Genomic DNA, 25,002 nt, shown 5'->3' with positions numbered 1-25,002 from the left:
GGATACCCAACCATTTCCAACCTCCGAGATGGGGAGACTTCGAGGGTAGTTCAAGCCCTGGAGCTCTGTATCCTCTGCCTTGTCTTCAGATACTGCCTCCTTCGTCTTAACTCCCAGACATACTCCAGGTCTCACTCTCCCAATGTCGACCTCCATGGAGAGTTCTCAATCACTGCTCTGGAAACAAAACTCAGGCCTGTCTTGTTAATTCTGCTCTTTAAGATTTCAGTGGAACGGAGTCCAGGAGCTACCAGGGAAACCAGTGTGTTAGTACTTATACGAGTCCCTTTCTTTGGGTCTTAGGGAGGGGGTGTGGGTGGAAAATCCACTCATTCTTCCAGAACTAGCGGCCTGGATTCGCTATACTCTGAGGGCCCGGAATTTCCCAACTGAAGTAAAACCCTGCTTTAGCCAGCCCGGGTACTCCATCAGGAAGCGGCCCTGCGGGCTGATTTCTGGGAAGGAGCACATTCAGGCAGCTGTTTTCCCGCACCCTCATCCTGAAACATCCTTTCATATTACATCATGGAGCCATCACCCTCCACATGAGTGAAGCCCCCAGTGGACCCGTTTGTATTTCCAGCAAGTGCATTTCCCTCTCTAGAGGCGAACTGCTCCATGTACATACTGCTCAATGGTGTCTGGAGGCTGCTCTCTGTTCGGCCTAAAATTGCCTCCCTCAGGCTCCTTGTTGTGTATGGTTCAGCACACCCTCTGCACCAAAGGCAAGGGGCAAGGGACTGAATTCTCTGCCAGTCCTTGTGCTGTGAGCTGTGTGACAGGGGGTGCCCACTGTGGTCTCGGGGGTCTCCGTACTGCACCTGCAGATGCAGCTCCCACCAGCCCTTGCTGGTTGCTACTCTCCTAGTGAGGACAGGTATGTCCACGGCTCCATCAGTGTCCTGTGGCTGCTGTAACAAACCACCTCAAGCTGAGTGGCAGAGAACAGGAGAAACTCATTCTCTCACAGTTCTGGGGGGCCAGAAGTCCAAAATCAAGGTATTGGCAGCGCAGTGCTCCTTCCAAACGCTCTGGGGTAGGGAGGGGAGGATCTTTTCTTGTCTCTCCCAGATCCTGGTGGCTCCTATGTTCCTTGGTTTGTGGCTACATCCCTCTTGTCTCTGCCTCTGTGGTCACATTGCCTCCCCTGTATCTCTGTGTTTCAAACCTCCCAGTCTCTTATAAGGATACCAATCCTAAATCTAGAATGATCTTATCTTGAGATCTCTAATTGCACCTACAAAGACCCTATTTCCAAGCAAGGTCATGTTTCTGGATACCAGGAGTTGGGATTTGACATATCTTTTTTTTTTTTTTTTTTTGCAGGGGGGACATAATTCATCCCATTACACCAGTCTGCTGGTCATTCTCTTGAAGGTGATCCCCTCCACTGAAGCTTGAGGTCCAAACTCCCTCCTGGAGTTATTGGAGGCCCCATCTCACTTAGGGGCTTGGCAAGGAGACAGAACTACAGAGAGGGAGACAACAGACTGAGGGGGAGATACTGTCGTGCTGCAGACCTGTGCAAAGGCCCCTGTTTCCCATGTCCCCACAGCTTGTCCCACAGCAGTGCTCTCTGTGTAACCCTTTTAGCGTCCTCATTCCTGCTACTGAACTCTGCCCAAGCTGCCCCCCCCCCACCTGATGTGTCCTCCCACCTTCCCCCTGCCCACTGGGTCCTGCCTCAGAGCCTTCCCTAACCACCCAAGCCTGTGAGGGACAGTGAGAAAGGAAGGACTGGGCCCCAAGGCCTTGACCACAGGCTCTGTCAAGAGCTCAGTTGCTGGCTCCTTGAGCTCAGATAAGCTCAATGTCTCTGGACCTCAGTTTCCCCGCCTGAAAATGTCAACAATCTCTTCCTCACAGATTAGTGAGGAACAAACAGCACAACACACATGAAAGAATTTCCAATCAATGTTTGTTCTTTGGTTATCTGACTTTCCATTCTTAGAATCTAATCCTATTTGTAGTCGTCATTGCCCTTAATTGTCTCATGCTGTTGGCCTTGTCTCCTAGGGCTAAGATTCTTGAGGAAAGGGAGAGAATTTGAGAGCTTCTCTGGGATCTCTTATAGCACCTGGCATAGACTTTAGTCAGTAAAGACCTTATGCCCAGAAGAAATGCCACGACAATGCCCACATGCCTGTATTTCAGACTACAGAGGCAGCGTTGGCCCAGATCTTAAACCCTGTGTCCCTTCAGTCACCTCCCTGGTCTGCTTACCCCCAGGGCCTCAGACCTCATGGGAGAGGCAGGGCCTGCCTGCCTGGCTCCTGCGGGTAGCAGCTAAGGTGGGGGAGGCAGGGTGGCAGTAATGGAATGAGAAGCACTGAGATCCAATTCCGAAATGATTAAGGTGAGAGGGACAAACTCCAGAGGCCAGTTGTTGGATGTAATCAGGGTGAGCAGCGAATCATGGCAAGCTGAGAAGTCTGAGGCCAGACAGGCTGGGCCCATCCCTGCTCCAGGAGGACCCCTGTGGTGAGCCAGGCTGAAGGAGATCTCTCTCCATTAGGTCCTGGCAGGGAAGGGCCAGCAGGCTGCACTGCATCATCCGGGTGGAGCAGCTGAGTGGATGTGACATAATTGAATGAAGCCTCCACATCTTCCACCCAGAGCGGGGGAATTAGCAGGACTGACCCTCACCTCTGGAGACTGCATTCGGCCCTCATCTGCTGGCTTTGCTCCACTCTGCAGCCACCTACCCCGGGCAGGGTGCTGGGAAGGGGTGCCTCTGCCACCAGGAAGGGGCTTGGGTCAGGGCCTCAGGAGGGAAAGAGGGGACAGAGAGAGATGGGTAGGGGGAGGGGCTCAACTAGGGAAATCCCAAAGGAGTGGGCGATGGGGAGGAAGTGATAGTGACGGGCAGGAGTGGAGAGCCACCAAGTGCTTACCAGACAGCCAAACAGATGGCAAGGAGACAGCCAGAGCGAGAGGGAGGATGGGGGTGGAGGGGCTGGGAGGGACGGAGACAGGCAGAGAGCTGGAGATGAGAGCAAGATAGGCAGAGAGATAACATGACAGCGGCCAGAGATAGAGAGATGAGCTGAGTGATGGAGGGGAAGAAAAAAGGCAGATAAAAAGAAGCTTAGTAAGAAAGATAGACTGATGGGCAGCTGGAGGAATAGGCAGAGAGGAGCACTGTGGAACATGGCTGGAAACTTGTCCTGTAGTATTAGCAAGATGCTTTGTTCCTCTGTGTACCCACTGTGTGACCAGTGCTGTTCTAAATGCTTCACATTATCTCATTTATCCCTCATAACACATTGTATTACAGATGATGACAATGAGGTTACAGAGGATAAATTACCTGCTCAAAGAGACCCAGCTAGAAAGCCAAGGAGCCAAACATGACCCCAGACCTTGCTTGATTTCATAGCCCCTCTCACCACTGCATCGTGGGGGCCCCTCTAGGTTCAGCCGCAGGTGAATCTAGGCTGGTAGCTCCTTAGACCGACCGGATACAGAGAACTTCCTGGTGGCTGTAGGCATGGAATATGGTCAGGGAACAGTGTCTTTTTCACCTTTCCTGGTCTCTGTGCCCTTCTCCTGAGACCCCTGGCACTCCCCCTTGCCATCGGCACAGGCCCCTCCAGATCTCAGCTGGCCATCACTAAATATTCACAGAACTGTGGACCAATGTCATTTTTTTAAGTTTATTTATTTATTTTGAGAGAAAGAGAGAGCGAGAGAGATAAAGTGGGGAAGGAGCAGAGAGAGGAGAAAGAGAGAATCCTAAGCAGGCTCCAAATGTCAGCACAGAGCCTGATGCAGGGCTCGAATTCACAAACCATGAGATCATGCCTTGAGCTGAAACCAAGAGTCAGACACCCAACTGACTGAGCCACCCAGGTGCCCTGGAACAATGTCATTTTAAGGTATGGCCTCTGGCAGGAGTGCTTAATTTTAATAGGAGGCTCAGGGTATGCTAGGAGAAACATTTTGGGGACAGGAAGTATTCCCTGTAACCTTTAATAACCTGATGTGGGCAGATTCCTCCATTCACAGCCATCAAGCTAGTTCTGGCTGTGTGACCTGCTCTGTCCAGGTGGGAAGAAAAGATATCTGAACATACCATTTGTTGCCTTTGTGTCCCCCACCACCACCACCATGGAAGATTCCCAGCCATAGGCACCAGCTTGGAAGGTTTTACCAGTCAGACCAACCCAACCTCTCCCCAAGGCCGGGGTCTTACGTCTGGTGGGGACCACCAAACAACTGCTCCCACTCACCAGAGGAGCTCCACTATCCTTGGCTGCCCTCTATCAGGATTCAGATGGGTTCAGGCTAAGACAACCCCCACATGCCTAGTTGCTGGGCACTCTCTGACCCAGGCAGATGGCTCTCCAGGTCTGGCGAGGGCCTTCTGCCCCTCCCAGTACCTCCCCCAGTCCCCTGTGGGGAAGGGAGAGGGGTGCCCATTTCAGCTCATAGCTCACCAAGGAACTCTGAAGGGAGGCAAAGGCCGGTTCACCTTCACGGGCAGCAGTTCCCTAACAGCAAAGCTGGGATGCTCAGCACCCAGGAAGGAGGTGTTGATCCCTCCACCCCCTCTGCTCTGATGCAGCAAGGGATAAAGCAAATTGGCTGCTCCACTCTGCCCACAGGAAATGGACTGGCAAGGCAGGCAGGGACGAGGCACAGAGAGAAGGAGGGAGAGTAGGAAGAGGCAGGCAGGAAAGAGACTGGAGAAGAAACACCAACAACGGAACTCCAAGCCGGAGGGATTACTTCATCCATTCCTCCACTTTCACCTCTAAGGACGCAGCTCACCCAAGCGACTCACCCAAGTTCACCCAGCTAGTCCTGACCTTGCAATCTCATCATCAGATCCCAATTTCCAGCTCCCAGAGGAAGGTCATGACTTAGTCACCAAGGGCTTTGGAGTCTAGCTCTGCCCTGGGAACCAAGGGGCATGACTCCTCTCCTACTCAAAACCCCCCTGCGGCCTCCTTAACCAAGGCTTCCTCCTGATCCTGGAAGTCAATGCTTTCCCTACCTGGCCCCAACATACTCTCCATTGTGTCTGCCACCAGTGCTCCCCACATATCCTTGATCAAGCTTACTCCTTGCTGTGCGGTGATGTCCTGCACTCTCTCATCTTGGCTCACACCAGAATCCCTTTTGCTTCAATGCTTCTCCAGATGTCAGCCATTCTGGGAGGTCTTTCTTGGGGCTCCTGGACCTCAGGAAGCTCTCCCTATCTTGTGCTGCCATGTCACACTTGTATCTCTTTTTTTCTTTCTTTCTTTCATTCTTTCTTTCTTTCTTTCTTTCTTTCTTCTTTCTTTCTGTTTATTCAAGTATAATTAACAGTTACATTATATTATATTATAATTATTATATTATAATGATTCATCAATTCTGTATATTTCTCTGCTCATCAAGATATTGCTGTACCTCTCTTATGGAGAGAGGAAGTAATATTTATTGAGAATTATGTCTCCATTCAATACGCCTAGTGTTATTATCTCTACTTTATAGATGAAGAAACAGATTCAGGAGGTTAAGTAACTCACTCACCATCACACAGATAACTATCAAATGAGTGGTGGAGGCAAAAATCAAATCTAGGGCTAACTTCAAAACACTGTTGTGCTTTGTATTGTATAGTTGCTATATATTGCCTGTTCACAACCTCTTGGCAGTTAAGTTCTTTGATGTCAGGGCTAGCCTTCTTATCTCTCTATATCTAATGTCTAGTAGAATGCTTGGGCACTCCAAACATTTTTAGGATAGATGGGTAGATGGATGGATGGATGGATGAGTGGGTGATGACAGAAGAGTACAATATCTGCATCTGAGAAGGCAGAAATAGCTTGGAAAAACCATGCAGATCTGTAGAATAAGGTTTAGGTACTACTCCAAGGATCATGATCAGCTAGCCACCAGCAACATCTCAGCCTTAGGAAAGAGGTGATGGTGGGGGCTGCCTTGGGATCTAATAGGTGGACAGTTGCTAAACCACAAGAACAGGAGATGGCCACTTCAGCAAGTAGCAAGGATTCTTAGATTTGAATATCCTTAGATATTCTTGGACTAGAACATCCTTAGAGATAATAAGATCCAACCTCTCATCACCTCTTCCCTCTCATTTTGCAGATGAATAACTTGAGGCTCAGGGAAAGGAAGTGATATGCAATATCACACAGCTAAGTGATTCTAGGCACTCAATTTCTATAGAAACAAAGCGACTTTATATACAGACACAGTCTGTTGGAAGCATTTGATGATATTCAATGCTATGTCCTGATGCACAAGATCCTCTGTTTAGAGTCTCTTTGTGAGAGACCATGGAAAGATGTGCTTCATGGGAAGTCCCTAGACAACAAGGACTACTCACCACCAAACCCCAGGACACTGAAAGGGACTGCACCCTCTTCCCGTTAGCATCCTTGCCCAGCCTGAAGGGGAGCTTAAAGGTGTAGCCCACTTAGGCAACCACATTTGGCCCCATGTCTTGGCCTCCTGGGGAAGAACTCCTGATCTATTTCACCTACCTCCATTTTCAGAGGCTGCTGCAATGCGAGGCCAAGTCAACTTCTCCAGACCACCCTAGGGCAGTCTAGTTAGTCTCTGGGCAACTCTCCTGAGAGGTAAAGGGCCGCCTCCCATCCCTACCCCTGCCCTGGTTGTGGCTATACTCTGCCTTTTGCTCCAAGGGGTGCAGGCAATATGTCCAAATATATTTGCTGTGCTTTGTTCGGGCCCCCATGATGTAATTACAAGTAACAAGAGTCACCCTGTAACAGCTTCACAAAGCAGGAAAGATGAGAACACCATCTTTACTCTAGGTGGGGAAACTGAAGCACTGAGTAGCAGTGGACAATTTGTGCAGACTAACCCAAAAAACATAGGTACAACCAGAACTCCTGGACCCCTTAGTCCCAGCTGACCTGACCCTGCCTGCTTTTTAGGTCTCCAAAAACAGTTGGGGTGAGAGAAAGTCCTCCCTGAGAGACAATATCCATCCTTCTTCCCCTGTTATTCCAGTCCACATCTTTCTATTTACTTATCTTCATCCCCAAGTGCTTAAGGGCCCCTTTAAGGAGCTTCAAATGGAATTCTCCAAAATTCCTAGGAGAAGGGGAACAGCTGGGAAGGACCCCCAAACCAGGAAGGAACAATCAAAGGCACGGGAGAGAAGCAGAGACATTCAGTGTAAACAGCAGGTGGAAACAATTGATCAATTGATTTGGGCCAATAAACATCTACAGGAGCCTGTTAGGAGCATAATGAGGGGGCCACAAGACAGGCCAGCCTTCCGCCTCCCCCCCCCCCCCGCCCCCGCCACCTTCAGCAGCACTAATGGTGCAGTGAAGTCTACAGAGGCACAGGGCTGGGTTTTAGGCTCTGTGAAACTCCTTGATTCCTTTTCCTCCCTCATTGAGACAGAGCAGCAGCACTGTTCCCCCACACCCCCTCCCCATCCCTCTTCCTGAACCAAATGAGATCCAGAGGCTAAGCACTATTATCCAAATTCCACTTGGAACAGTGCCCTGCCTTCCTCCCCTCCTCTCTGCCTACACACCTCCTTCTAACCCTCTCCCTTTCTACTCTTAAAACGTCCATGGAGACAAAAGTTGCAGCCCACTGTATCCAAAAGCCCCTGGCTGTCAAGGGCAGGCAGAGAGGAATGGAGACCCATTCACCTGGCTGACGCAGAACTTATCCCAGGGGCACCTCAAAAACTCAGGGTCTGGTAGACAGGGTCTCCCAGGGAGACGTGGTTTCTAATTCTGCCTCTGCTACTACCAAACTGTGTAACTTCCACAAATCCTGTCCCTTTCTGGGCCTCAGCCTATCTGTGTAATGAGTGAGCTCAGATGTTGCTGAGGAGACAAGGGAAGGAGTTACCAAGGGGACCCCAGGCCTCTCATCTCATCCTGCACCTGAGCAGCCCTGCTTTTGTCTCTCTTATTTTTCAGGCTTCGGGCAAGATTTCATTTGAAAAAAAGATTTGGCTATTAAAAAGAAGAAGAAGAAGAAGAAGAAGAAGAAGAAGAAGAAGAAGAAGAAGAAGAATCAAATCCATTGGGCTGGAGATGTCCTTTGTGATTCCTTTCTTCTCTCTGTCTCATTCTGTGATTCCATATACGCACATATATTTATTACTGGCTACCCTAACCTGGACAGTTCTGATTTTACACATTCTTTCCTGTGGTCCACAAGATGGTCATACTCACCAGGCTTCATGCTCCAATTTGGATTCAGAAAGTAGGTACCCCCTGAACCTCCAGCTGGATGTATAGGACATGGGCCCCACCCTAAAGTTCAGGAAATAGGTGCCCCCCTGAAAAGGTAACAGCTCAGCCAGGATGTCTGTGCCAAGTGTAGAGTGACTGTTTTAGCCAAGAAGGGCAACAGAGTTCAGGAAGCAGAGGTGGCTGTGGGCTGGGGTGCACAGGGCAGGCCTCCCAGAAGTGGATTAGACTCAGGAACGCAAAGATTCCAAGAAGGGATTACACTAGGCATGTGGGGGGCTCAGCAAATGGTCTAATCAGGCTTCAGGGGTGAGCAGGGAGGTAAGATGTTAAGATCCTGAGTCAGAATACCTGGGCTTAACTCCAATGCTGTCACATAATTGCCTTATAACTTGGGCAAGTCATTTACAACTGAAGCCTCAATTTCCCCACCTGCTTAAACAGTACCTAGGATTCTAACCAGCTCCCCATGATTCTCCCCTGTTTCTACCTCAGGCTCTTTCCTAGGGTGGCCTTGGTCATGATTTTCATGGGAGAAGAGAAGGACAAGAAGGCCCAGACAGGTCAGGCCCACAAATTGGAGACCAAACCTAGAACCCAGGCCTCGCTCCTGGCTTCTGCCTCTGTCGCACCCAGTAGGTTAGGAGGGGACAAGAAGAGGATGGGAGAGAGGAAAGGCAGAGTGAAGAAGGACCACTTCCCACCCTTTGTCTTCCCAGGTTCATTAGCAAGCCTGGAAGAATTCCCACTGTTTGGAAGGGAGAACTCCTAATGAATATTCATAGTCACCAGAGGCCTCATTTGCATCGTCAAATTCCCCAAATGCCACAAGAAACAGCAGCCTCTTTCCTCTCTGGCTGCCCCCTTCCTGGAAGAGGGTAACCTGCCAACCTAATCACCACCACCCCAGCAACCCGCCCAACTCCCTGGCTTCATCCTGCCCTGGCCTTCTCTGTTTGCCCCAAGGCCCCGCTTATGTGTCCAGACCTTCTACTACTCAAAACCCACAGGTTGAGCAAACAACGTCTGAGCCAGGCAGGTGGGGTTACCTGACCCTGGTGAAGGAAGACAAACAGACCCAGGGGACGGGGATCAGGTTGGCAAAGCTATAAAAAGGAGGAGAGGTGTCCCCTCAACCCCTCTGGGAGAGGCACAGGCCCTGGGATAGGGATGGGGGCTGGGATAGTTGGTTCTGCCACCTCATAAAGGCAGAGCCAGGAGACAGGGATGGCGAAGGAGGAAGAGCATTATGCTTGCATCCCGCCCTCACCACTCAGGCCTCCTTCAAAACGCAATTTCCATTAGAACGATCCAGAGGTCCATCAGTCAAGGACTGGTTAAATAAGTGGTACCTCCTGCATGCATCAGAATATTATAGGGTCATTTAAAAGAATGTGGTATAGGTGAAAGCAACAATAACAAAACACAAAAACCCACAATGTCCACAGTACGTTGCTAGGTGATACAAGGAAGTTGCAGAACTACGCTTAGCAGGGCCCTGCTTTTGTAACATAAACAATCAATCAATCAAAGTTAGTGGATAAATCAGAGGAAGGCTGTAAGGACATACCCTAGCTGTCTCACAGGCACAGGGGTGGAGAAGAAGGGAATTTTTACTTTTCATGTTACATGTGTTAAGTATTTCTTTCCTGTTTGAAGTTTGAGTGCTTTACGATGATTGACCTTATAATCAGAACAAGAAAATTAAATGGGAGGGAAGGCAGATTTCCCCTGCAAAGATGCTACAGGTTGCCCTCTGGGCCCTGGGCTAGTGGCGGGTGTGGCCCCCCTCTGCTCCCCACACTGTCCCGCAGGCCCGGCTCCAACCTGGCCTTGGTCTTGAAATCCAGCTCTGTTTACTTCATTATGCCTTTGCCCAAGGCTCACTCTCTGGAGAAGCACATTAACTAACTTTTGTAAATCCTTACCCATTTACAAAGCACTTACACATTTTCATTCCTTCATTCAGAGAAGGTCCTCAGCTTGTCCTGCGAGACAGGTGCAGGGTGCTAAGGATATGAGGACCAAATATGCCACAGCCCCTGCTCCCACAGGAAGAGCCGGACAGACCCCATGGGCACATCGCCCTCGGGGCTAGGTCACAGGTGTGCCCAGGGTGGGTTGGAGCACAGAGGCCCGGATCCAGAACTAGTGGTGGTCCTGGGCAGAAGGGAAGCCAAGGCATCAGCCAGATGAATGAGGAGGGCACCACGTAAATGTGAAAGTGTTCTCACCGCTGGATACCTCCTGAGTGCCAGACCCGGGGTAAGGAGCTTACCCTTCTCATCTAGTCTCCACCACAACCCTCAGAGTTGCAGCTGCCATTATCCCTCTTCCGTACGGGAGACGCTGACAAGCATGGGAAAAGTGGAAGAGGCATCCTGGGTTCACAACGACTGCTTCCACCAAGGCCTCCCTGCCGCACCTGCTCCCACCTCTGGGCTTGACTAAAGAATTCGGAACCTTCCCCTGGATGCCTGGACTAACCAACTGAAGTACAGTAGCACTTGAAACCCAGGGTATCCCAGGTTCCCTGGGTCTGGAGCAGCCAGTTCTTCTTGCCTTTATCTCCCCCAGCTAGCCACTCTGCAGCCACATCACGAGGGGCGTACTGGGCACTATGATCCCAGGCGGATGGATCTCCTGCAGGGTCCTCTGGGCAGACAAGGCTCATGGGAGTGTCCACCCCTTTGTTTGTACTTTCCCCCTGCCTGGAATGCCATTCCTGCACATCCCTGTGCACAAGGTAGAAGATGTAAATGCTACTCCCACTGTAAAATCTTCTTCATTTGTTCTAACTGGACTAATCCCTTCTCACACGCCTGTTACAACAGAACCTAAGTGCTTAATTTTTTTCAGTGACTTCTGTGTGTGTGTGTGTGTGTGTGTGTTGGGCAAGACTGTGAGCATGTCTGTGTGCATCTTTATCTGTGTGAGATTATGGGCATGTCTCTATATATGCGTGTATGTGTGCTTATGTGTGTGTCCTTATTTACTTGTGAAAGCAGGTGTATGTCTACATGTGCGTGTGCACATGCGTGTGTATGCAACTAAATGTAAATCCCTGAGGGCAGGGATGTGACCCTGTTCCTCCTGAGTGTCCACATTCCCCAGTCCACATCAGTCACAAGACGGGAATTCTTTACATCTGCCCCCACGGGCACAACCTCCAGCTCCCACCCCACAACCAAGGAGCTCCTGTTAACGCCTGCAGCTCCATTAGCTCTCTGGACACTCCAGGGCTGCGTGTGCGGGGAGTAGTCAGTGTGTGGGTGTTGGCTGGTCCTTGGATCTTGCATCTCTGGCTGGCACCATCACCTCCTGTCCACCGCTCTCTCTCCCACATGTGGTCACCTTCTGGAGGTACCCTGCCTAGTAAATGAGGACTCAGGAGCACAAGTTTCCATCTGTGTCTCAGAAACCAAGCCAGGGCTCCAGACGAGAGGAGGTGAACCTGGAGCACTTGTTCCATAGCCCTGAGCCCTGGGGGCCCTCCCCTCCCCAGAAGATGCCAGGTGTCCTACCTTGGGCCCACCAACCACAGTGCAGGCAGCAAGGACTCGCTAGGGAGCCTATCCTCCAGAAAAATAACTCAGAGACGTGGCCAGAGTATCTTGGGGCCTCAGCTACAAAACTGGGTCACCATGGGGAAAAAAAGTGGTTAAAAAAAGAAGAAATCTGTTTCTGGAACCTGGTCTCAGCACTGACTGGGGGCTGAGCATACCCTGAGGGAGCTGCAGAACTCTCCCTGTTTCTTCCTCAGCATCTCCTGGGCCACTCACCCTCCAGTCCTCGGCCCCAGCAGCCAAAATGAGCTCTGGGTAGAAATAGGGGAAAACTAGGGGCCTCTCTCCCAACCCACTCCCCAATGGCACTGCCACCTCCTGGGAGCTGTTTTCTCTGCCCAGTGGCCCTGAGCCAGCACTAGGCCTCTGGAGTGGGGACATCCGGACTGTGTGGTCTGGCTCTCTCTGCTTTCTGGGTTGTTTCTAAACTGTTCCACTTCCCACTAAGTAGGGCACACCAGGGAGTGATGGCACTGAGCTCCAAGAGGGGCAGAGTAGGACACAGACACTCCCCAGGCCACAAGGGGAGGCCCAGAGCAGGGAGGGGCTCATCCACAGCCACCTGGGGAGCATGACTGCAAGGGCTGCTCAGGGACCTCATGCTCCTGGAGCTGAAGAAAAGGGCTGGTTGTAGGCCAGAGCGCCCAGGGCCTGCCCCAGGCTCGGTGCATGGCAGATATATCTCAGAAAGCTCCTTCACTGCACTCAGCCTCAGTCTTTTGATCTCTAAAATGGGAAAACAACATCCGGCTAATAGCTTGCCATGAAAACTGAATGAAATACTGTATGCAAAAGATGCTTGTGTACGAAATATAGTAATATTCTATACAAATGTAAGGCATGATTATTATCCTTAACTATGGTCCCCTTATCAATAAATTCCCAAGATAAGCCACATCAGTTGATATCTGGTGAACCTGGGGTGGGAGTGAGGCTTCCTTCTACTGTTCTCTCTCCTTTTGTATATTCGTGAAATTTTCCTAAATAAAAGTCAACACGGACATGAGGCTGTGTTTCTAAGTTTCCCCCGCCGCATGGCCTACCCTGACCCTGACCTCTCACAGCAGCCAACATGCGGCCTAGAAAGACTGTCCAAGGAAGGCATGGATGGCCTCCTCGAATGCCACTCTTGAAAGGCAGCAAAGCAGGTCACCACTGAATGTCTCCTAGGGCCAGTCACTCTAGAACACGTGACATGGCTGTCATAAAAACTTATTGGTTTATTTATTTTTATTCCCATTTTTAAGAGATTTACGTGACTAGTTTTAGAGTCAAATTCTGGCCAAACTCTACACCTCCCTTGCATGCTCAGCCCATTGGCCGCAGGCCTGCTTTCCTTGATTTTTAAGCTCAGGGAAAAGGGGGGCTTCATTTCTCTTTTTCCTTTTTGACCACAGGCTCAGACCATTGGGATCATCCACTCCTTCGCATTTAGCACATTATTAAGACAGCATCCAGTTAGAACAGGGTCCCAGTGCGGTTCCCTCCCTTCCCTTCCCCCTCGTTCCTGTCCCCACTCTGAATCTGCCTCCTCCACACAGGCACCTGCTCCAGTATGTTGCTGCATGTCCTGAAATATGCATATATCCTGTAAATTATGGAGCATTGTTATGAATATGTGTTTTGAATTTTCATAAATGGCACTGTATTATGAATGTTATTCTGCATTTTGCTTTTTTCAGTCAGCACTGTTTATCGAGATCTATCTTTGCTGTAGGTGTCTAATTAGATGATTTCAACACTACCTAGGACCCATAAGGATGCACCCATCACTGCCCTTAGCCACCCCCCACTGATGGACACCGAGAAGGGCCTCCAGCTTGCCTCTGCCACAAACAACAGAGTCTATCCCTCGCCCTTTATCACTGTCCAAGACCTTCTCCCAATCCATTCCTAAGAGTAGGAGCTAAGGATCATAAGACAGACTTGTACTCAATTAAATTAGTTCGTCGGTGTTTGTAAGTTGCCTAGAACGGTGTCTAAAACACAGGAAGCACTATGTGAGGTGCGATCAATAAAAATAATTGAAAAAAAATAGTACCAAGTGTGCCAGATTGCTTTCCAAAATAGTGAACCAGTTTACACCCCTACCTGTGATTCGGGAGAGGATTTGTCCTCACACATCCCCATCAGCTCTGTGTCTTGTCCACCTTCCTGACTTTTACCTTTCTGAGGAGCTGAAGGTCATATCTCAATTGCTTAAATTTACATTTTCCTCTAATTCATAGTATTTGAACCTTCTTCAGATACTTGTGAGTCATTTGCTCTTTATTTTTTGAGGCATAAGCAGTGTTAGAAATAAGACTCTACTCTTCAAGCTAGCTCAGAGAAACCGAGAATCTTTGTGACCGCCTCTCGTGGCAGTTGATTTCAAGTCTTGAAAAAAAAGTGGTGGGGAGAAGAGAGAGACAAAAAGGAGGGAGGAAATGTGGCAGAGGAGGAACAGGGAAGGAAAAAGTTGTTTTCCATGCTGGTGAATGGTTTCAATTAATAAGGCTCCTCCCACCCTTGCCAAAGGCCCAGTCCATAGCTCGGTGATGCTCACACAAATCCCCCTGCAGCTCTTGTTAAACTCAGCTTCCTGGGCCCTATCCCAGTTTCTGATTCAGCTTCTCAGGTCCTATCCCAGTTTCTGATTTGGAGATCTGGGTGGAGCCCAGAATTTGCATTTCTCACGAGTTCCCCAGTGGTGCTATAACTCCAGACCCACCCCCCTCTGAGGAACCAGTACGCTAGAGGAACCTGCTACTCCAGCCAGTGCCACGTTGCCACCTTGGGCACAGCGTCACTTGCAAAAACATCAATGAAGCCTTGAGAGGAATATTAAAATCCAACTGCACCCGTCTCTCCTATAGGAATTATGCCAGCTCTCACTTCCAGGCCTGGGCTAGAGGGAGGTGGGTGAGTCCCCTACAGAACAACAGTTAAGGAGCCACTGCTTCTTGGGGCCAAAACCTGTAAGGTCAGCACCAGGGGGAGGCGGGAGCCCCTCCTCAAATGTTGTTCCACAGGGTCCTCATTTGTCTCAACTCAGCTCTGGCCAGGCCCTGCTCACCATCCTTCTGCTTCTGACCACTGACAGTAATAACCCAATGTGTTCTATCACTTCATTCATTTCCAGCCTATTCCCATGTGCACATTATCTCATTTGATTCTCCAGACAACCCTAAGTGATCACCACCCCCATTTGATAGAAGGGAACATTAAGATCAGAAGGTCCCTGCAGCAAGTCGGGGAAGATCCTCCTTCTCTTGCCTCCTCAGCCAGGCGGACCCTTGGGACCACTGCTTCTGTCCCTGCATGTTCCAGGCCTAAAGGAAGCCCCACCAGGCCCCCTGCCTGCACAACCATGGCCACGCTGCCTGCCAAACCCCCAGAGGGACTGTGCAGTCCCTCACATCCCTCAGCTCCTCATCATCTGCCATTCTGCTCACCTTCAGCATCTCTTTTGCATCCTCCCACAGCTCTCTGAAAGAGGCTGTTGGGACTATCTTTCTGTTTCGTAATGGAGGACTTTGAAGTTCAGAAAAGCCAAGGGTCCTTCTTGAGGCCACTGAGCTAATTAGTAACAGCACCCACTCTAGGCTCAGCCAGCCTGGCCCGCTGCCATTATTCAAACTATACCACCCCTTTCTTCGGTGCACTGCCTTCAACACCCTTCCTTCCTCTTTCTTAACTGCAGACATACCATAGCCCAGCCTGCCTTCTCCAGGAAGCCTTCCATGCCCCCATCCATTCTTAGGCTCTCCCACAGGACTCTGTATTAGTCAGAGTTCTCCAGAGAAACAGAGAAATTGGCTCAAGTAATTACGGAGGCTGGTGAGTTCAAAATCTGCCAAATAGGCCAGCAGGTTGAAGACCCGAGGAAGAGCCAATGTTGCAGCTCAAATCCAAAGGCCATGTACTGGCAGAATTCTCTCTTCCTCAGGGGAGCCTCAGTCTGTTTTCTCTTAAGGCCCTCTTTCTCTGAGGCCCATCACGCTTTGAAGAGTAATCTGCTTTACTCAAAGTCTACTGATTTAAATGTAATCTCATGTAAAAACTACCTTCACTGTGAAAACTAGACTGGTGTTTAACCAATATCTGGGTACCGTGGCCTCACTGAATTGACACATAAAGGTAACCATCCCAGACCCTGAACTTCTCCCTCTCCACCTGTATCCAAGTCCTCCACATTCACCTGTCTGAGTCACCACCAGGCCGTGTGCACCCCATGGCGGTCACGTGTCTGTCTTGTTCATTGCCCCACCCACAGATGAACACAACGCAAGGCCCTGCCCCTGGCAGGTGCCCTATAAGCTTTCACTGAGGAAGAAGTGGGACTAGATGTCACTGCCTGATGCCACCTGGTGCTGTTGCCCCAGCACACGCTGCCTGTTAGTAATCAGTACGCGTGGCCTGCTTCCCCGCCCACTGCTCATCACTCACCACCCTCTGGTCCACTCTGCACAGGAGCAGAGTCTGTTCTGACTCAGCAGTCAGGCAGTGCCACTGAGCACATGGAGGGTGGCCAAACCGTGTGGCCCCAGGGAGGCCCCTGAGCACCTTCCACAAGGGGTCTTCTCCTCCCTGTAGACAATTGCTGATTCCCTAGGGCCCTCCACTCACCTCTGTGGCCAGCCGCCTATTGCAATTGATTTCAAGGCTAGGACGAAAGGGGAGTCTATAGGGCTGGCTTCCCTGGGGAGACTCCAGTGCTGAGAAGAGCAAGGCTGCACTAGGAGATCCCAGGGCCCTGGGTCTGCCCCTGGGAGGCAGGGTGGGGGACAAAACACAAAACCTGTCCCTGCCTCTCTAGCATCCCCCAAACATTTTACCTGGGTGATGTCACATAAAATTCATGTCAAACTCTGTTTTAAAGCCAAAGAAAAGATGCATAAAAATAACCAGAGATGGAAGCAAAAGAACAGAGGGGTCAAAGTGAACGTGTATATCACATGTGTGTGTGTGTGTGCACGTGCATGTGCACACATGCACACATGCACATACACACAGACAAATATACTCTGTGCCTTTTATGTTCACATGGACAGGTAGAGCCACCCCCTCTTCCTATGCCAGCCCCCTCCCCCTAAAAACATATATACTGGCCCCAGTTCAGGCTTGCCATTTCCCTGGTTGGGCCCTGGAGACTGCTCTGCAGAGGGGAAATCAAGTACCAGGGGAATAGCCTACAGCCAGGATTGCAGAGGCCTATCCAGCCTAAGAGCCCCTCTGGGGCCAGGAGAGCAGGAGAAAGGCTCTAAGGGCCAGAAAAGAGATAGAGCTGAAGCTGGCAGGACCAGTCTAGAGGGAAATCACCAAGGATGCACCTGGATAATGAGATGCAAATTGCCAGGGCTGGGGGCGGAGGAGATGCTTATATGCAAATGAACAGACCAGACCTCCATTCGGATTAAGCTCAGTTATATTTTTTAACCCTTTTTTGGCAGAATTAGTCCCCAAACTGAGAGGGCAGGGAGAAGCCCTCTCCATTCTGCAGAGGGAAAAACTGAGACCCAGCCATGGAGAGTGTCTGAGTGGGCAGTGCCCCACCTCAGGGAGAGTCCAGAGCCCTGTCCCAGACTCTCTCCCTCACCACCCCCCAGGAATCTGCTCGTAATCTAAGCTGCAGTGTGCAAACCAACCAGCACCTGTCTAAGGGGCCAGGCCTGCATCAGGCGACGGGAGTATGGGGCCTGAAGGATAAAAGGACAGAAAGAAGGACCAGACCAAAGGTGCCAGGAATAACTTGGCCATGGATATGGAAGAGGAGGAGGAAGAAAGCAGGCAGGAGGAAGGTAGGGGCCTGGGTCAGTGTTTGCCTGGCACTCCCAGAGAGAGGCAAAGCAGAAGGGGCTAGAGAAGCAGCTGCCAAGCCAGGTTCTCCAGGAGTTTTAAGTGGGGAGACTGGGTTCTAATTCCTCTTCTACAGTACATGTGTGACCTTGGGCACTTTACCCAACCTCTTGAACCTTGGTTTCATTATCTATAGAGTGGCAACCAGCAATGCTAGCCCTGCCCACTTACAGTGTAACACAAGGATCAAATGAGGCAATAGAAGAGAAAGACTTTTTTATATTATATAAAGTGCTGTGCAAATGGGAGCCATCATCATTATTTCCAGCCAGGGCGTCAACCAGCCAGTGGGGGTCAGGAGATAAATGTCTTCCCTGCCATTGAAAGAGATTAGGTGTGCTGGCATGTGCCGGGATTCTTTCCTAATGTTTTCTACCTGTTGAGTTTCCCTACCCAGTAATTTGGGGTGAGGTCAACCCAAATGGCCCCAGAATTGAGGGACTTGGCTTCTGGTCCCAGCTCTGGCACAAGTCACCTGGGTGGCTTTGAGCAAGTCACTTCTCCTCTCTGGGCTTCAGCTTTCCCATGTGCAGAATGAGGATTTTGAACTTGATGATCTCTGAGGCAGCACAGAAGCCCGTTTTTAATGCAGAAGAGAGAATGCTGGGGCACCTGGGTGGTTCAGTTAGTTAAGCAACCAACTTCAGCTCAGGTCATGATCTCACAGTTCGTGAGTTCGAGCCCCCTCTGTCAGCACAGAGCCCCCGTTGGATCCTCTGTCCCTCTCTCTCTCTCTCTCTGTCTCTCTCTCAAAAATAAATAAACATTTTTTAAAAGTTAAAAAGAAAAAGAACAGAGAATACTGCTGAACACTTGGTGGTCAGGTAACCCAAGAGAAGTCAATTTGTGTTTGGTTTTAGCTTTTGCTTCTTTAGCAAGAAATTCTTCTCTCATTCCATGGAGAAATGGAAAGCATTTTCACTTTCCCCTCAAAGAGAGGAGGATGGCCTTTATGTTTCTAAGAACTGGGGCTTTCTTAGCCTAAAGAGTGAGTCAACAGCTCTTTTTTAGTGACAAGAGGGCAGGATCCTTTTTGTCTGGCTCTCAAATCCAATCGTGGGAGGATAAAAGGAGAATCCAGGCCATTGTTGGATAGGCTTAAAAGAAAGGTAGTCAAGACAGTGAGGAGGAAGATGGGGGTAGGTGTTGGGAGAAGGGGCCCTGACCATGGGTTTGGACTATGGATCCCATCCCCATAAGTGTTCCAGAATGGGTCTGTGACCCAGAAAACTGTTAGGCCCAACTGCTGGAGGGACAGCATATAAAGATCTTGGCATAGTGTGATAACAGACCAGAAGCCAGCACACCACCACTTGACTCACAAGGGCCAGCCTGGACAGGCAGACCCATAGGGAGCCAGAGCCCATCGGCCTATAACCACACACCTTACCCACTAAGCCTCTGGTTGTTGCTTGAGAACACATAGGGCACTTATAAGTTCTGAGGATCACTGGAAGCCCAGGACACCAGGAGAGAGAAGGTCCTGCTAACCTGAAGTTAGGGCCAGACTAAGACTAACTAGGAGCTAGAAATGGGGGTATTGGGCAGCTCACAACACACATTCATTTGTATCCCTTTACAATATGGGATGAACTTTCCCTGGTCACCACAAACCAGGTTCAACATTATCTGGAAACGAATGTGGACACCATCAAAGACAAGGCCAGATGACAGCAGACAGGTAAGTCCACACTGGTGCCAGTAATCGCCCAGGAAACAGAGACCCTCTGCCTCAGATGAAGACACTGAGGTATGAAGAAGGTTTTTATGTCTGTCTGACAACTTCCTGGGATCTACAAGTCCACGGATTCACTTCCTGGATCTGCTGCAACAAATTACCACAAATTGGATGACTTAAGAGAACAGAATTTATTCTGGAAGCCAGAAGTCTGAAATCAAGGCATCAGCAGGGAAGGCATCTCCAAATACTTGAGGGGAGAATCTTCCCATGCCCCTTCCTAGCTCCCAGTGGTTTCAGCCGGCCTTGGCACCCTTGGCTCATAGATCCATCACTCCAATTTCGACACGTGTCTTCACGTAGCCATCTTCTCTGTGTGTGCATCTCCGTGTCCAAGTTTCCCTCTTTGTATCAGGGCACAGTCTCTGGGTTTGGGCCTACTCTAATCCGGTATGACCTCATCTTAACCTGATTACACTGCAAAGACCCTATTTCCAACTAAAGTCACAATCACAGGTTCCGCGTGAAGATGAACTGGGGGTGGGGGCACACTGTTCAACCCAGGATAATCAGTAAGCTTTCATTTTATCCTTAAGCAGACAAAATGGAGTATCACTCCCCCAAAGGATAGACCTCCACTAAGGTCTGTTTGACTGTCCAACAAACATATTTACTCTAGGTTAAGGGACAAGGATGAATGAGACATGCCCACACATCCAGGCTGGAAGTGCGTAGTCTGGGTAGAGGCAGTGAGTGAAGGACAAAGGTGGGTTGAAAACAAGGTACCACAAACCAGAACAAGAGGGGACACCTCTGCACACAAATGGCCCAGATTCACACTGGCCCCTGGCCTCAAGCATAGACATTCCACCAACACTGGAAGAAACACCTCTACTTCGGCACTACCAATGTTTTAGATAGGATAACTCTGTTTTAAGGCGCTGTCCTGTGCATAGTAGGATGTTTAACAATATCTCTGGCCTCTACCCAGTAGATGCCAATGCAAGTCCCCAGCTGTGATACCAAAAATGTCTCTAGATATTGCTAACTCTCTCCTTGGAAGCAAAATCTCACCCAGTTAAGAACACGGTCTTAAAGGTTCAGAAATAACAGTGTCCAGAAATGAAGTAGGCTGTACCCCTGACCACTAGAAAGGCCCAGACATTTGCTGCTTACAAGTTTTCTCTCCCATCGCCCTCCCAGCCCCATCTTACCTAAGACCATGACATTTAATGAACTTTTGGAGGCATGATTAAAACCATGCTTATCGTGGGTAACATCATTCACTGTGTAGAAGCTTGGACCTTATGATAGAATCAATTGGCAGAATCCATGAGCCTCAGATGCAAGACGTGTTAGGATTTTATCAGTGGGCAGGAGAACAATTATGGATCCAAGGAAAGAGACCCAGTGGCGAGCTGGCCCCACCCTACCCCCTGGGCCCCAATCACAGAGCCCAACTTGAGTCCAGTCAGCTACTATTGATGTCCATGTCTCCAATGGACATACTTTCCTAGCAGGAGTCCTCACTAATTTCAGAGAGGTCTGTCTAGGTTTAAGCAGAATCCTAACCAGTGCTTGGAGGTGCAGAAAACATCTCCTATCTATAGTCTCAGCTAGAAGAGCTGGTAAAAGTTACCCAGAGAGATAGAGCCCCAGTCAACAAGGCTAGTTTTCAGGTGGGTCCCATCCCACCGAAAAGCTGAACTGCCAGGGCCACACTGCTGGACCAGTTATACCCAGCTGAGCTTGGTGGAAAGCCAGAGCTCATGGGCACCTGGGGACACCAGGGACCCACCAAGGACACACAGGCTGGCAGTGGACTTGCCACTGAAGTTGTTGGTTGCCAATGACTCCGTGGCTGGATCCTGTCAGAGGGAAAGGGTCTAGCGCCTGGTTAGGGCTGCAGCACTCGACTCAAAACCAGGCCTTCCTTCACGCTGCAGTCCGGGGGATTTCTCAGTTGATAAGTTTGCCCGACTCCCTGCAATGCAGAATTCACAGTAAAGTCCTCCATTGTCACCTTTTAACTAACTCAACCTTGACATTTATGGGGTCTAAGGAAAGCCTCCAGTCGCAGACTGCAGGATGTGGCCTGACACAGGCAGCCAAAGGAGCTGGGCTTTGGACTAGCATAAGCCTTCCATCCATCCCAGATCAGCCGTGTGCAGACTGTTTTGCCTATAGAAGCATCTTAACCTCTCTGAGCCTCAAGGTTCTCCTCTATAAAATGGAAGGAAGAAGATGTACCTATATCAGAGGGCTTTAGGATTAAATGACATGACTTAGCACAGTGCACTTAGCCTTGGCACAGTGCGTGACACACAGAAAGCTCTCAGCAGATGTGCCTTCTTGTTATGACAACCCCATCTTGCAGACGTTCCAGGAGTGAGCTGCACTGTAAAAGTGGACCCTGATGCACAGAGCACAGAAACACCTGCTGGCTCAGGGAGTGCGCATCCAGATATCTGCCTCTGCGTCCTAAAACAGTAGCCCCAGCACTGTCCTTGCAGCTTCAAGGGCTGGGAGAGCAAAGCCCTACAGAGAACAGAAGACTCTGAAAGTCTCCACTGTTCGGGCCCCAGTAAGGATGTACAGGGTTTGCGTACAGGGTTCCCATTACTTAGCATTCAGGGGTCTTTATTTTCACTTGTCAGGGAGCCACAAGCTGTGCACATGAGAATCTTGTGCTTGTGCAGCATTTCCAGGTGTGCTTATTAGAGGTGTGGCTCCCAAGTGGCTAGCAGCTAGGCTTAGGGCCCCTCCGGTATCAGCAAGCATGCCCTCCTGGCTCGCCCCACCACCCTTTGGCACAACCATTGAGGTCCAGAGTGCTCATTCCACAATGCAATGACAAAAGTGCACCTGTCCAGAAGCCACGCACTGTCAGTGTGACCCTCTGGGAACAGATGAGTGGGCAGGGCCAAAGCTTCTTAGAAAGGAATCAGAGGCCCCAGTTTGCATTACAACAGCCCCATCAGAGGCTAGAGCCAACAAACTTCCTCAGATGGCCTCAGAGAAGTGGGCCTTTGTGAAGAAAGTCAGGGCCAAGGCTACTTTGCAACAGATACCCATTGTTTTCCTTCTTCTCCTCTCCTAGCCCTCATCACGCTTTATTGTTAAAATCTGTCTCCACTGTTCAACTACAAGCTCCATGACAGCAGGGGCCATGGCTGATTTGCTGTGTCCCTAGCACCCGAATAAATAAAATACCTCTAAAATACAGAATGTTAAAGTCTCTGTGAAAAGACAAAGCATGGGATATCATCAAATCAGTGACCTGGAAACATTTCACGAACCCAATGAGTATTGCTGCTGCTAATGCCCAATGGTTTGCTAAGACTATAGAGACCACAGTGCTCCGTGACTGAGGCCTTTAACACAGTAGGACATGTACAGACCGGCACAGCAGTGACTTGGTTCCTCCCTCTTCCTGGACCCTGCCCAAGCCCATGGAGAGGAAATCCATAGAGACCCGCAAATAATCGTCACTCACTGAATAACACCCAGAGTTAAGTACCTGAAAATGTAGGGCATGAGCTGCCCCTAGAATTTCCCCATGCATCAACAACTCCAGGTGGAGAACCATATTTGGATAGTGCCCTGGTCTTGAAATCAGCAAAAATAAACTCATGAGAGGTTTTCATGAAAGCCCACACTGTCTACACATATCAGTGTCCTAAGTGAAAGCAAGAGAAATGTGACATCGGACCTCACTGTCACCTTCTCAGACTGCACCATCATTGCTGCCACAGATAGCCCCCCCTCCGCCTCCCCCACCACAAAGCAGCGTCTTTCTATGTGATCCGTGACATGTTTGCTCTCGAAAGGAAACAATAGCTTCCAGCCTTCATGAGGCGACTCCATTTCTAGGCTTTCCTTTCCTTCCTTAAGAAGCAACAATTGCAAAACCAATTTAACTCCTACTAGGAAAATGTCCCATGGTACTGGGCTTGCCATCCCAAGGACACTTCCAGGAATGTCAAGCAATTACAGACCTCTAAGTCTGCACTGGGATATTATAATAAACACAATCCACCACTTCTGACCAGTGGCGCTTCACCTAACCCTATCTGGGCTATGCTCAGCCACAAGATGCCAGAGAGACTGATAAGCCAATTGCTTATGACTTGAGAACAACATCATCTGGGTACAAATTGATAAAGAAGCCCTAGAGATTATCACAAAAGTCAAGAAGCCTTAAAACTAATTCTCTGTCCTTGCAATTATAAACCCTTTTTGCAAATCTTTTCCAAGGACGAGCCTTCCCTCTTAATTATGCCACAATGTATGCATCCCTGAAATGAGAGGCTCTGCTCGGCATTTATGACTATATGCTTATCTTTCAGCCTGAAGATGCACTTCCACATGCTGATGTGCTGAACCAGCTACTATGCCAGCTGCCAGAAAACTGCCCCTGACATCAGCCTACTGAGGGGGGAGATGACCGCAAAGATGGAGGCATGGATGAGACGTGGTAAAGAGTGCAGGAACACGACATGCTGTGGAGAAGAACCATAACAAAGAACCTGCTCCCCTAACAGAGAATGGACCCCTCCCCCAACCCAAGAAGCAGAACAGATTGGGGGACTTTTAGTTCAGGGACAGGTTGGAAGAACTGAGGCAAAGAAGTGTGAAACATGTTCCTATTTTTAAGGGCCTTGCAAGCTAATGGGGGGAGGCAATGCCTACAAAGGTTACAAGTTAAATATCCAAGTCAACAATGCAGGACCAGTGCTGTAGGAACTCAGAGGAGAGTTGACATATGCCTTGGTGGCCAACAGGGGACTTTCGTAGAGCAGGATTTGAACAGAAGGCTGGTCTCCCTATCAGTATATTTTCCCAGTGGGCTATGAAGAGGTGACGTTAAGGCTCTAAGGTGGCTGGAAAAGGGCCCCAAAGCCCTCTAGGGCAATAGGAAGAGGGGAGGCACAGAGGTGGGTAAAGACTGGCAGAAACCAGCAAAGGGAGACTGAGTGTAAGAACTAGGAATGCAAACTCCAGAAAATGGGTGACCTTCCATCCTGTGGCCTGAGACAGTCCCAGTTTACTTCCACTGTCCCACTGTAATTAGTAATAGTGTCCCCTTATAATCACAAAGGTGTCCCAGTTTAAATGAAAAATTATATGGTCATCCTAGTTAGAAGGATCTTCGGGCCATCACCTCCCAAACCCACAGGCCTCCAACAAACCCAGCGGTCTGAGAATCATGCAGCCCCTACCCCCACCCTGAAGAAGGCTTGCCAGCCCGGACCTACACACATCCTCATTCCTGCCAGGAGCCTCCAGTCCCCAAGCACCCAGGTCCCTTCTCTCCCCCATCACTGTCACTGAGAGGTCCTTGCTTCTCCCAGAAAAAGGAAAGGGGTAAATTTAAATTAAGAAAGGGGGCATCTCGGTGGCTCAGTCAGTTAAGCATCTGATTTGGGCTCAGGTCATGATCTCACCATTTGTGGGTTTGAACCCCTCATCAGGTTCTGTGCTGACAGCTCAGAGCCTAGAGCCTGCTTCAGATTCTGTATCCCCCTCTGTCTGTGCCCCTCCCCTGCTCATGCTCTCTTTCTCTCTCTCTCTCTCTCTCTCTCTCTCTCTCTCTCTTTCTCTCTCTCTCTCTCTCCCTCTCTCTCTCTTTCAAAAATAAATAAACATTAAAAAATTTTAATTAAAAAAAGTTAAAGACCTATGCAAAACAGGAAACTCCATGAACAAATGAAGA

This window comes from Panthera leo, chromosome B1 (assembly GCF_018350215.1).
Source record: "Panthera leo isolate Ple1 chromosome B1, P.leo_Ple1_pat1.1, whole genome shotgun sequence".
Lineage (NCBI taxonomy): Eukaryota > Metazoa > Chordata > Mammalia > Carnivora > Felidae > Panthera > Panthera leo.
Note: the sequence above shows the minus strand (reverse complement) of the source record.